Source organism: Pelobates fuscus, chromosome 9, assembly GCF_036172605.1.
Source record: "Pelobates fuscus isolate aPelFus1 chromosome 9, aPelFus1.pri, whole genome shotgun sequence".
Taxonomy (NCBI): domain Eukaryota; kingdom Metazoa; phylum Chordata; class Amphibia; order Anura; family Pelobatidae; genus Pelobates; species Pelobates fuscus.
In genome coordinates, this window is record NC_086325.1 from 134,324,026 (window position 1) to 134,338,495 (window position 14,470).

Sequence of the window (14,470 nt, forward strand, 5' to 3'; positions counted from 1 at the left end):
ATGTCATATTAGATGTAAACTATTCTTTGTACTTAGAAACGGGTAACGAAAATAATTGATAGCAATATTTTCAGAATTCACATATAACTGCTTCGGAAAAAAAGAGACCTGCTACGAAAACAAAATGTCCTCTTCTTAAAGAGACATCCAACGCAACAAAATAAATTCAGTTTAATGTACATATATAGCACAAGTAGCCTACAGATACAAACCCTCTGTTTTTTTGTTTCTTTGTCAAACCATTTTCAAGTTGTTTGATAAAAATCGGAGATCCATCTATGTCTAAAGCCCACCCCTTCTGCAATCAACATGCTAATGAGGAAGTGCAACTTCTTTATTCTTTTGCCAAAATATTTGGGTTAACAGGTTTCTGCCATACTGAATTGCCTTTAACCACTTCAGCAGAATACCATTGGGACAAACTGTAGAATTGTACAAGACTAGCTTCCTAATTATCTTATCAGCAGCTGCCGGAGTAGGCTTTGAGAGATAGTGGGACCCTCAATTTTTGTCAAACTGCTTAAAGATGGTCTGACAAGTTCTGGAGGGCCTACACCTATAGCCTCCTTTTACCATAACCGATATAATAAGGAAGCCATGATAGTGCTTGCAGTACCCATATTATTTGATTGATTATGCAGGAAGTTCTGTACGAAATGATTTCTATCAAAAAAGTTGTACCAGGACATATTTAGTATCTGTACTTATGTATAATATAATTACTGTCAGAATAGGTACCTGCTGTGTGGCCAGCTGCACTAATATACGTACATTATATCATATTAGCACAAAGGTATACATAGACCGAAATTGATTGTGTCAAATAAAATCATCCTATTTCTAATACATAGCCCCCATTGAGGTTTTTTCACTAAACTACGAACATGGGTGTAATGGGATAGAAAGTTTATATTTTTGGCCAAAGTAGCAAAGTTGGAAAAACAGATCAATTAGAGTGTTTTGTTTTTTATTTCTCGTTCTACAATTCTGGTCTAAAATTTCAAATTCTATTGACAATTTCCCACAATTCCTGGTTTAGTAGATAAACCCCTTTCTAGTATTTTTTTTTATTTATTTTTTTACAGTAATTAATTTCAAGGCGCATTCTTTAGAATATACTGGTTAACAGAGAGACAAAGAAGAGAGCAAAAAAAAAAAAAAAAAAGAGAGAAAACTATTTATCAATGCATTCTGAAAACGCTATCTCTCTCTCCATCACAGCTTTGCAGTTCACTGGCTGTTGATGCACTGATCTAATACGGCATATTTACTTTTTTATGCTATTAATGGGGCTCCGGAGCAAAATATTAGCATTTTCTATCACTTTTTCATTTGTATGCCTATTAATTTAAACTAGATTATTTTGTTACCATGGCAATTTATCGCTGTATATTTATTTTTATTGTATAATTATACTGCATCCTTATAGTAACTGTTAAATCCCTACTGTTTTTTTTTAAAAAACGTCTTGATATCCTCTTCGGTAGCAGTATTAAAATTGACTATGTTATTGTTTTTCGACAGAAAATGCTGTAGCATAATGCAGCAGTCCATTCATTGCTGCATCTGGCTAGAAAACTGACACCGGGGGGAAAAATAAATAATAAAATATTGTACAGTATATAGAATTAATTACAGGGGGCATCTCAGCACTGCAATAAAAGGGTCTGATTAGCACATTATATTTACTAACATATTACATTGGAAAGAACCAGGTTCATATAAAAAACCGACTTCATTGCAGACAGCAAAACAGGATAGAAAATAATAACATAGATACTTGATGGTTGTAAGAAAAATGTTTTGGGAACATTAAGTGTGATTTCCTTTATAGGTATTGAATGGAATACAATGTGAAATAAATAGAATGCATAAATACAATATGTAAGTACCTGTGTGTCTGATGACATGTAGGATCTGCAGCAGACAGTTACTTCCCTTGGGGGTGGTTGAAAATCCTAAAATTGGTGACCAGCCTGATCCAGAGTCTTGGGTTCCTGGGTGAGAGAAGATTTTGGGGAAGGTTACCTGATTGGGTCCTGGAGCCTCACATCTGCTGGAGCACTGAGCAGGCTCATCAAAGCTGCAGCCTCTGTGACAGTGCTGGACTCAAAAAAATATACAAAGTATCGAACACATGTGCAAAGAGGGGGGAAAGAGGGAGGGGAGTTGACACTGGGGTCAGGAGAGCCCCATGCAGGGTAAGAAATGTCTCCTGTCTTTCTTGAACTCCTGTCCTGGACACATCTCCCTGACTTGTGCCCTTGTCAGTGCATCTTATTTTGACATTGTCACTTCTTGTTCCCTCTTCATATAACCACCACCTCTTCCCCCCCCCCCCCCCTTCCTCCCCCACCCCTTCTCACATACACAGCCTTAAAAAAAGCACACCCCACCCTCTCTCAGTCCCAGATCTGCTGCCACAGGAAACTTTGCAAGAAACACTCCTGGCTGCAAACCTGATCTTTCTCTCTCTCTCTCTCTTACCCATCTCTCCTTTGAGTCACCCTCTTTTAGGGAAGGGTCCTCTGCAATATAATGTTCTGCACACCCATCACCCAGTCTTCAGTGCGCAGCTTGGGGTGCTGGAGGAGCCTGTGTATTGAATGCACTGCACTTGGCTCTGCATGCAGCTCAGCAGTGTCTGTGACTTTGCTCTGCTGCAGTGTGCTGTGTGTGGGAGGCAAACTTTGCTAACTGTCCTTCCTGGTGACCTGCAGCAAGCCTGCCTGCCCCCTCTCCTGGGAGCCCCAGCCTGTGTGTGTGTGTGTGTGATAGCTCAGTGCCCTGTGTGTGCTGCATCTCCAATAAGCTAGCCCCCACCCCTGGATTTATAATTCTCTCTAAAGCTGCAGGTCCTGGATATTAAGCAGCTGACAAACGACATTTCCTCTCCTTTGCTGCAGGATTCCTGGGTAGTGTAGTTTTTCACATGTGTGTTATTTTATTTAAGCAAGCAGTCCAATGGTACTCCTCTTTTCACACCTGCAAATACAGCTGTTATCATGAGGCTCTAGGCAAATGATCACATGCTTTTATAGCCTTGGGGCCACAGTGACCACGCAATGCAGGTGCCGTGGTGCGACCCTAGATTAACAGGTGGCAAGAGAACTACATTAAAACAGATGTTTGAAGTAGCCTGGGTAACATTGTTGTTAATCATCTTGTACGGTGCCACAGATCACATTGATGCCCTGTAATTAATAATAATATTGTAAAAATACCATCACTATATATTGTACCAAATAATTAACTATAATGTTATTTTCCTTTTGCTTTGTTTTTTTAATTACCATATATTATTCTGCCGCCACAGTGCTACATGAGCATTGATAAATTTACCCCGGTCGCCCGCAAACCTTGAAAAATGTAAAGGAAAAGCTAATTAGAAATTACTCTACACAGGCTGTAAATGGTGACAAGGCCCTGCCTATGAGGAGTTTCACACTTTTGGTAACGAGAAGGTTCACACAAAAAAGCTGCTAGATTTGTATGGATTTGTTTGCCTTTCGTGAAGAATTAAGTGAGAATTTCTTTGTAAAGCAAGTGGGAAATTTTCTGGTACACAAGCTAAAAAAGGGTACCATAAATATGACTGATGTGGTTACATAGAGCCTATTGAGCAGTAATTTCCAAATAACGAACACTCAGACAACACTATCTTCTATAAATTTATAGAAAATGTAAACATAAAAAACAATTTGCAGTTTTTGCATGGTTGGTTTGGTTAGAGAGAATGTGTTCCGTTTATCGGTGGCAAGTTTGTGAAATACTTGGTATTTTCTGTTTTCCACAGTTGCAGGCATATGATATTTCACAACTCGCTCACTCTGTATACGGTATAATAAATGTATTTCTGCTCTCTATATGGCATATTATTGAGTTGTCACGGAGAGTGGATCTTTCAAAATGATCTCAGCCTGTGGCCAAGAAATGCATTAATTCTTCAAATTACTTCACATATTTGTGCTAGCGATTGGTTTAACCCAGTGACTTCCAATACAGATATTCCCTCTAACTGAGTTACTACCTTAGAGGAACGTCTGAGTGCAACCTCATGGGTACACATGCCCCCTGTCCCCATTTGGGATATTGCTAATATACCGTAATGGGAGACCGCACACTATATACAATCAGTTTAGAGAATGGACAGCCTGCTAAATATATATGACATTCAAACGGAATGCTTTATTTTTACAGACAAATAAACCACAGAAACACACAAACACAGCGAACATCAACAATATTTACGACAATGTATTTTGTTTATCTGACAAGAATAGTGTACCAGCAGATAAATAGAAGCATATCATTGAATATCTGTACCTTGCATAACTTACATATTCTCATTTCAAATAGTGACAGAGACACATTTTAAGTTTAGAGGGTGCGACGAAACATTTGGTGAGTGGCATGGTTCTTCTGCCAAATTTATTTGACTTTTATGGCTGATACCAACTTATGTAACTGAAGTTGGAATTTAGAACAAGTCAGTCATGGTAGCCTACTTGCCAACATAGGTAGGTATGAATTTGGGACAGAGTTGGGTGGGACTAAAGGGGCAGAGTAAAGAAACATGCATCATTGGTTTGCCCCCAAAAGCGCTGGATCCAATAGGAAAGGGGATGCCAGCCCAAAATAGGGGCATGGCAGACAGGCAAGAATGCATCCAACACTGACTGCCCATAATGCCAGCCAACCCCACCAAGGGCTGGGAATATGCATAGCGCCATTACAGCTCACAGTGCCCTTAGTTTAGAGTCAGCAGTTTAGAGTGAATTTCAAACGTTATATAACAGCTGATTTGTACCAAAGCCACTGACAACCAGCCCAAACCTTCTTGAGGGACTCCAGATAATGTAACTAGGCTTCCTCCTCTTGTCAGACAGGGCAAAATCACTACAATGAAAGGCATTTGTCAAAGTAATTTCAGCTTCATTTTTTGTTGATGCTGGAGGTACAGGTAATGTTAGTGGTGGTATTGGTGCTGGTGGTGGAGTCAGTAATGGTAACATTGAAAGTGGATGAGCTACTTGTGCCAGTGGTAGTAGGTGCAGCTGGTGTCACAGCTGTCTTTGTTGGATAAGGTAATTCTGAAGAAGATACCAACTTGGAAATGGTGGAAAAGATGCAGGAGGCGTGTAGGTGATCAGTGTTTAAGAGAACTTAAAACTAAGTTAACTGTTAGGAAGTTAAAGCAGATCTGTTGTGTTTCTGTTATATGCCATATTCTTTTCTATTCTTATATTCTGGTGAATGTTTTAATTATTTGGGACACTTTTTATTATTTTATTTGTTTATGGTTTCCCTGACAACCATGATCTTTAGATCATGGCTTGGAGAGTTATCCCTAATGGGTGACCAAACCACCCATTTTCTTCAGATGTATTTGATTGAGTACTTATGCTCACGTATATAGGGACCTGTGGTATCACTCTCTTCTCTTAGTTTTCTATATTTATATTTTTGCATAGATTCAGTTGATTTGGTAAGTATCAGTTACTTTGTATGCGGTTATAAGTGTGCATATTTTCTTTTTCTATTTTGTCTTTTTTTCATTAATGTTTATTTTCTGTTTTCTTTTATGCTTTATGTTTTTTTTGTACTGACCATTTTTGGGTCTGATATGTATTATTCTGTTAAATGATTTACCACTGTAACGAAAATATACTCCAACACGCAGGATTCAGCTAACCAGAAGACAACACAGAGAGGAGATACGTCTACCGGACCTTAGAGTGGCCGGACTCGACGTATATAGGAGAAGTACAGAGTCAGGAGCGATCCGAGGTCAAGAGCACAAAGAGACAGAGTAAACTAGGACTAGCCGGGGTCTGGTACACAGTAAACGGCAAGCCGGCAAACAGAAAAGATAAGGATAAAGAGATAACGTAGTCAGAAAACAAAGCCAAGGTCAAGTACGAAGGAACACAACTGAACACAACAAGCGCTAAAGGGAACTGAAACAGAAACCACGATAGGGCAAGGAACCAAGGGAAAAAGGTGAGTATAAATAGCTAAACAACTATTTTGATTGGTCCCTGTCATCTCCACGCCCCCAAAAGGTAAGTGTAGGGGGAGTGTGGCATGACAGGGACCAATGGGAGGCCTTTTCCAATTTAGGCTCCCACTGCCCCCTTAAGACCCGCGGCGCGCTCTTAGAGTCAGGCGGGACACGTGACCGCTACTCGCGGTCACTGCCCGCCTTCCTGTTCCTGCCTTCGGATGAGCCGCGCGCGGCTCGTGCAGCAGCAGGACCGCGCGCGGCTCGAACAGAGGACCCCGGCCGGCCCCTGGAAAGGGTTAGTACCGTTACAGTACCCCCCCCCCCCTGAGGACACGCCCTCCGGGCGGGGAGGGCCAGGCCTGGCAGGAAAACGAGAATGGAAAGAACGCACAAGGCGAGGAGCATGAACAGCGTCAGCGGAAATGCAACTGTGTTCCTCAGGCCCATAGCCCTTCCAATGTACCAGGTACTGAAGTCTCGAAATGAGAGTCAAGAACAGCAGAAACTTCAAACTCCTCATGACCCTCCACAGAGACAGGAGGTGGAGGAGGAGTATGCCGGGTATAGCGGTTGCGTACGTAAGGCTTCAACAACGAGGTGTGAAAGACATTAGGAATACGCAGATTCTTAGGAAGACCTAAGGCATACGAAACAGGATTAACCTTATGCAAAATACGTTAAGGACCAATAAAGCGGGGAGCCAATTTCATAAAATGCACCCGGAGGCGAATATTCCGCGTGGAAAGCAGAACCCTGACCCCCACGACATAAGAAGGAGCCGCCCTGCAACGCTTGTCAGCCTGCACTTTCTGGCGAGCAGCGGAATCCACCAAAGAACGCTGAACCTGCTCCCAAGTATTATGTAAACCAGCCAAATGCTCATCCAGAACTGGCATGCCCTGTGAGGAGAAAGCAGCCGGAAGAACAACGGGATGCTGGCCATAGCCAACGTAAAAAGGACTTTTGCCGGTAGCGTTATTCCGAGCAAATTCAGCCCAAGGAAGAAGGTCAGACTAATTGTTCTGATGGTGGGATACGAAACAACGAAGGTACTGCTCCAGAGATTGATTGGCACGTTCAGCAGCTCCATTAGACTGGGGGTGGTATGCGGAAAAAAACGAGAGAGTAATATGCATTTCAGAACAAAAGGCTTTCCAGAACCTGGAAATAAATTGGCTACCCCTATCGGACACAATAGATACGGGAATGCCATGCAACCTAAACACCTCTCTAGCAAATATAAGTGCCAGTTCCCTAGACGTGGACAGCTTGCGAAGAGACACAAAATGGGCCATCTTGGAAAACCGATCTACTATCATTAGGATAACAGTGTTACCATTCGAAGGGGGTAATTCAACAATTAAATCCATGGACAGGTTAGACCAAGGTCTCTTGGGAACGGGTAACAGATGCAACAGCCCACAAGGAACTCTACGAGAAGATTTCATACAGGCACAAGTAGTACAAGCACCTATATAGTCGGTGACATCCTTGCGCAAGGAATCCCACCAAAAATACAGAGAAACGGCTGACACCGTTTTGGAAATACCAGGATGTCCAGCAGTCTTAGTGTCATGATACAACGACAGAATATCCCGTCTCTCGGGAACATCAACAAATAGTTTATCCGTAGGCCTCTCGCTAGGTGCCATGCTTTGTTTCGCTTGTATGGTCTGCAAGAGGGATGAGGAAATAGACAAAATAGTAGTAGCTATAATCCTGTCTGGGGGAATGACAGGAGTAACATCAATCTCCTGTTTGTCAGCAGTTTCGAACTGTCTGGACAGAGCGTCTGCTTTAGTGTTGCGATCACCTGGTACTATAGGTGATAATATAATTGAAATGGGACAAAAACAGTGACCACCTAGCCTGCCTAGAAGACAAATCTTTTAGCCTCACTAAGGTAGGATAAGTTCTTGTGATCAGTAAATATGAGGATGGGATCCTTAGTTCCTTCTAACAAATGTCTCCATTCTTTGAATGCTAAAATAATAGCAAGGAGTTTGTGATTACCGACATCATAATTCTTTTCTGCTTTGGACATTTGTTTAGAAAAGAAGCCACAAGGATGTAATGTTTTTTCAGGCGACTCTCTTTGGGATAAGACAGCACCTACCCCGATATCGGAAGCATCAACTTCAATAATATAGGGCAGTGAGGGGACAGGATGCTGTAAAATAGGTGCAGATGCGAACGTAGTTTTAAGAAATTCAAAAGCCTGAAGTGCCTCGGGAGACCAGATACGAGTATTGCCATCCTTTTTTGTCATACGGGTGATAGGCGCTACAATAGAGGAAAAACCTTTAATAAAGCGTCTATAATAGTTAGAGAAACCAAGAATATGCTGAATGGCTTTCAAACCTTGTGGTAGAGGCCATTCCATGACAGCAGAAAGCTTCTGGGGATCCATACGAAAACCTTTAGCGGAAATCAAATATCCCAAAAACTGGACTTCGGATTGGTCGAATAGACATTTTTCCAGTTTACAATAAAGACCATTAGCAAGAAGGGTCTTCAGAACTGTTGTAACATGTCTGTGATGAGTGTGTAAATCTGTAGAGTATATTAATATGTCGTCCAAGTACATAATTACAAATGTGTGAATAAAGTCTCTTAGGACGTCATTAATAAATTCTTGAAATACTGCTGGAGCATTACATAGACCAAATGGCATAACAGTATACTCGTAATGGCCAGATCTAGTGTTGAATGCCGTCTTCCATTCGTCGTCTTTCTTAATACGTATTAAATTGTATGCACCTCTAAGATCCAATTTAGTGAATACAGTAGCATGTTTTAGCCTGTCAAACTATTTCGTGATTAAAGGTATAGGGTATGCATTTTTGATGGTGATTTTATTTAGACCTCTGTAATCGATACACGGTCTTAAATCACCTTCTTTATTTGATACAAAAAAGACCCCCTCTCCAGCCAGAGAAGAGGATCTCCTAATAAACCCCTTTTCTAGTGACTCCTTAATATACTCCTCCATGACACGGTTTTCTTGAACAGATAAAGGGTACACTCTGCCCTTTGGAGGTATAGTGCCAGGCAATAAATTGATAGCACAATCGTAGGGTCTGTGAGGCGGTAATTTGTCAGCCTCCCTTTTATCGAAGACAGTCTTGAGAAATAAGTACTGAGGGGGTATAACCGTAGACAAAGGAGGAGTAGTAGGAACATTAATAGAGTTCAGGGGGGGCGGGGCCGGACCGCCGAGCTGGACGGTCGCAGGCAACAGAGGCTCCTGCTACACAGCACGAAATACACTGGAAAAAAGAAATTTTCTTCACAAAGCTGACCGAAAACCACACTGCCCAAAGCAGAGGGTCTGCTGGTGCCAGGGGGAGGCTGGCTTTCCAGGCTACAGTCCCCTGGAGAAGGAAACTTTGCCCTGACTGGGGCTTACTCCTTCGGTGAGCGGGGCGGACGGCCGCCGCACCGCTATCCTGCCACACAGCGCCCCGACTGGGGCTCGAGCTTGAGCGGACCCGGCCCTGTCCCCCCCCTATGGACCGGGGGGGTGATCCCGGTCCTCACCCGAGGGCATGGCAGCTGAAGCACCAAGGCGCCGCCGGCACACTCGAGGGCCTAACAGCACCACACAAGATGGTGGCTGCCACGTGCGCCGAAGTCAGCAGATGGGAGCGCATAACAGTGGAGCACAAAACACATAGAACACCCAGCGACACGACCAGATTCAGGCCCGAGAGGCCAGAGGAGTTGGTGGCTCCACTACACCGACGCCCATCAAGCGATCTCCTACCTGTGACAGCAACCTGCCACGAGATAGGCGGGCAACAATGGAGGCCTACCAGACCCAAAGCGGCGGATACACCAGTGCGCACCACACTCACAACCCTGCCGCCAAGCGAAGAGGGCCGCATAAGGAGGCGCTGGACTCAATATTGCTATTGGAGAACACCCTCCCCTCGGTCCCCAACAGAGGCTAGCCCAAGAGTCACACCTGGAGAGACGTCGCTAGCACCTCAGCCTAAAAGGACGCTGTAACGGTATGCGGTATAACCGTCCACGACATCCGTTGGTATCTTCAGGAAATCCACAGTCAGAGTAGAAAGCAAGGCAATATTCCCAATCCTCCCAATAACCGGACGAAACACAGTTTGGGAGTCCACTAACTCGGTTTATTCACAAGCAGCGTATTTATACAGTTCCCCATGCAAGGGGTTTCCACACAGATCATCCAGGGGATTTCTCCCAACATGCATTGTGACTTTCCCAACAGGCATTGCGACACGAGAGGGATACTCCCACTAAAATGGACGATTAAGTGGATTATCCCCTCGTGTAGCAAAACCGACAATTGACTCTAAAATCCATAATTCACATAATATTCGGTACTTTGGAATAATCGAACGTTCGGTAGATAGCTGGGGTCGGAGCGCACACTTTATGAGAATACCGCTCTGATCCCAGCTGAATTGACCGAACGCCGCACATAATACATTTAAACATGAAAGTTGGTTTAAAAGTACCGAATAAGTACGGGACAGATAATGTACCGAACGCGGAACTCCCGAACGCTCTGGAACCCCAGCGGGGCTCGGATCATCGAGTAGCCGTTTTCAAGGCCAGGCTCTCGACGACCGAACACCGCTGCAGAGACAAAGGATCCAAGATGGCCGACCGCCGCATGGTCGGTAGTGGATCGACGGCCACCTAGGAGAGCCCTTAATTACCGATTGCAACAATGTTGCAATCGGTTACTTGGTACCACACGACTTGGGAGTGTGTGGTCGACCTGGGGAGCCCGTATTCGTACGGCGAATGGCCAGGATGGCCGTGTTTTCGTCGTATGAATGCTGGTACGCTGGCAGCGTACGGCTGCCAGCGTGCGAACGGCCATAGCACAATACATACACATTTAACGGAACACATCATACAGTCAGCCTACGGACAACCTATACTGCATATAGTCCAGAAGTGGCTAGATTTGCCACAATGCTCCCCCAGAACCAAGCCGGCATACACAGTCTGATCCCAACGGATCGGCTTGGGGATGTCCGGGAGAGTACTCACAGATCACTTTTCGAGTTCAGTCTGTCTGGATAACCCGTCAGCGTTACCGTTTTGTTTTCCGGGCCGATAGTGAATGGTAAAGTCAAAGGGCTGCAGCGCCAAACTCCAGCGCAGCAGCCGGGCATTGTCCCCAGATACACGGTTCAGCCACACTAACGGGTTGTGATCTGTGAGTAAGGAAAAAGGTTGTCCGTACAAATATGGCTGTAACTTTTTGAGGGCCCACACCACGGCCAGGCATTCTTTCTCGATGGCAGCGTAGCTCACTTCACGCGGTAGTAACTTGCGGCTTAGGTAAGCTACGGGGTGTTCTCCGCCATCGGCTCCCACTTGGCTCAGTACTGCTCCCAATCCAAACATTGAAGCGTCTGTGTGAACAAGAAATCTTTTAGTTGGATCAGGAGCAGTCAACACAGGAGCATTAGTTAGAGCCGTTTTGAGTTGCTGGAATGCCTGCTCACACTCTGGGGCCCAGACAACCTGTCGGGGAAGGTTCTTTTTAGTCAAGTCCGTCAGGGGTTTGGCCAGGGTGCTATAGTCTGGAACAAACTTCCGGTAGTAGCCGGCCGTCCCTAAAAACGCCAGCACCTGAGTCTTAGTCCTGGGGGTAGGCCACTTTGCTACGGCCTCAATCTTGGCTGGCTCAGGTCTCTGCTGCCCACACCCTACTCGGTGTCCTAGATACTGCACCTCAGCCATACCTATGTGGCACTTGCTAGGCTTTAACGTTAACCCAGCCTCCCCAATACGATCTAGGATCGCCCCTATGTGGTGTAGGTGGTCCTCCCAGGTCTGGCTAAAGATGGCTATGTCATCTAGATAGGCACAGGCATACTCTTGGAACCCGTCCAGTAGCCGATCTACCATCCGCTGAAAGGTAGCCGGAGCGTTTTTCATTCCGAAGGGCATGACCTTGAAATGGTACAGGCCAAACGGAGTGACAAACGCCGACTTGGGGACGGCGTCATCGGCTAGTGGAATTTGCCAGTATCCCTTACACAAATCAATGGTAGTGAGATACTGGCCCCGTGCCATCTTATCTAACAGCTCGTCTATCCGGGGCATCGGGTAGGCATCAGACACTGTTTTGTCATTTAGCCTCCGGTAGTCGACACAGAACCGAGTGGTGCCATCCTTTTTCGGTACTAGGACTACCGGCGATGCCCAGGGGCTATCGGAGGGTTCGATAACCCCTAGCTGTAACATCTCATCTAGCTCGGCTTTCATATGGGTACGGACGGATTCCGGAACCCTATATGGAGCCTGTCTCATAGGTAGCTGTCCCAGGGTGTCTACTCGGTGAGTGGCTAGCGGAGTGTAACCAGGTAAATTGGAGAAGGTAGCCCCTTTGGCTTCGATCAGCGCTTGTACCTGGGCACGCTCATGGGCGCTTAGCCGCTCCCCCAGCTGAACTCCCTGGGAGGGCTCTATCGGTGCCTCGGGTTCTAGTAGGTCAGGTAAGGGTAGGTTCTCCTGATCCTCTAAGGAGGAGGCGCAGATGGCCGTCACATCCTCGATCCTCTCATGGTAGGGTTTGAGCAGGTTCACGTGGAGCATGCGTCTCTTCCCTACCCCTGAGCAGGGGCCGATCACATAGGTAGTGTCGCATCGCTGCTCCACTACCTGGTATGGGCCTTGCCAGATGGCCTGCAGCTTGTCTGTGCGGACAGGTTTTAAAATTAAAACCTTCTGTCCCACCTGAAAGCTGCGGTCTCGGGCTCCTCTATCGTACCAGCGTCGCTGTCGTTGCTGGGCCGCCTGGAGGTTGGTGTGTACAGCCTGAGTGAGCGCCTCCAGACGGTCCCTGAATTCCAGGACGTATGATATGATAGGGGTCTCGTTGGTAGTACTCTCTCCCTCCCAATGTTCCCTAATTAAGTTCAAGGGTCCCCGCACCCTCCTCCCAAATAGTAATTCAAACGGGGAGAATCCGGTCGACTCCTGGGGAACCTCTCTATAAGCAAAGAGTAGGTGAGGTAGAAACCTCTCCCAGTCTTTGTGGGTCTCCCCGAACGTCCGAAGCATCTGCTTCAGTGTCCCGTTGAACCTCTCACATAACCCATTGGACTGGGGGTGGTAGGCGGAATTAACTATTGGCTTAATGCCACATACCTTCCACATATGTTGGGTAACTTCGGCCGTAAACTGGGTACCTCGGTCCGAGATTATCTCTTGGGGGAACCCTACCCGGGAAAACACTTTCATTAATGCCTCCGCTACGGTCTCGGCATGTATATTAGTGAGGGCCACAGCTTCGGGGTACCTGGTGGCGTAATCCACTACAGTCAGAATGTACCTTTTGCCAGAGGGACTGGGTTTTGGCAGGGGCCCTACGATATCTACCGCTACGCGGCTGAAGGGCTCTGCGATAATGGGTAGGGGACATAGCTTGGCCTTGTGGCGATCCCCTCGTTTACCTACTCTCTGACATACGTCGCAAGAGGTGCAATACTGGCGCACATCCTGCGAGATGCCGGGCCAGAAGAAGGCATGCGTTAAGCGGTACCGGGTACGGGTCATCCCTAGGTGTCCTGACAAGGGAATGTCATGAGCAATTCTAAGCAGCTCCTGTCTATACTTTTGCGGTACCACTAGCTGCTTGTTAGTCAGGGTGACAGACCCCCCCACATCTTTAGTCGTGACACGGTATAACAACTCCTTCTCCCAGATGTACCGCTCCCCCTCTAGCCCGGTTTGGTCTGTTTGTGCCCGGTCCCTATATACTTGGAGGGTGGGATCGGTCTGGACTTCGGTCGCAAAGGTAGTCGGGGTATCCCAGGACATGGGGGTCGGTCGGGGAGCATGGTCTCTTACCTGAGCCTCAGAGTGTATCGGTGTAGCCGTGGTGCGAGCCTGTTGCCGGGTGGTTACGGGGTGTGCCTCCTGATAGGGAGTCTGGGGAATAAAAGCGGAAGTCATTTGGCCTAAGTCATTCCCCAGCACAACATCTGCAGGTAAATTTTGCATAAGCCCTACTTCCACAGTCCCCTCTCCCACACCCCAATCCAAGTGTACTTTGGCAGTCGGTAGCCGGTATACTGCTCCCCCGGCCACCCGTACTGCCACTGACCCGCCAGTGTGGGTTGCGCCCGGGACCAAATGTGGTGCAACCAAAGTCAAAGTGGCTCCCGAATCCCTGAGCCCTTGTACCTCCTTGCCCTCTAGGGTTACTAGCTGCCGATGATGTTGTCGGTTGTCGGTGGCTCGGACCGACATTACTTCGTGGAGCACCCCTAGCGGCTCCTCAACTTGAGCGCTCAGCAATTCTTGGGTGACGGGGGCTACCTGGTAATGGTGTGCAGCAGCCCTTGGTGCCAAATTTTGTCGCACCTGATTCCAAGCCTGCCGGCTCCGGTTTTGGGTGCACTCCCGAGAAATGTGTCCCCACTGCTTGCAGGTGTGACACTGAATGTTAGCCCGGCC

General features: G+C 46.3%; 1 protein-coding gene across 3 annotated transcripts in view; it reads right to left on the reverse strand.

Moving 5' to 3' along the window:
* The window catches only part of FAM78A (family with sequence similarity 78 member A), a 64,397-nt gene that overhangs the window by 25,041 nt on the left and 24,886 nt on the right, over positions 1 to 14,470 (reverse strand). Inside the window, exons 1-2 of one of the 3 annotated variants that reach the window (XM_063432450.1) lie at positions 2,488 to 2,763; positions 1,893 to 1,997 (exon numbers count right to left, since the gene is read on the reverse strand). The gene's annotated coding sequence lies outside the window, so the exon portion shown is untranslated. Of the gene's footprint in view, positions 1 to 1,892; positions 2,310 to 2,487; positions 2,764 to 14,470 lie in introns of those variants that run through there. The other 2 variants (XM_063432452.1, XM_063432454.1) reach the window with 2 other exon arrangements.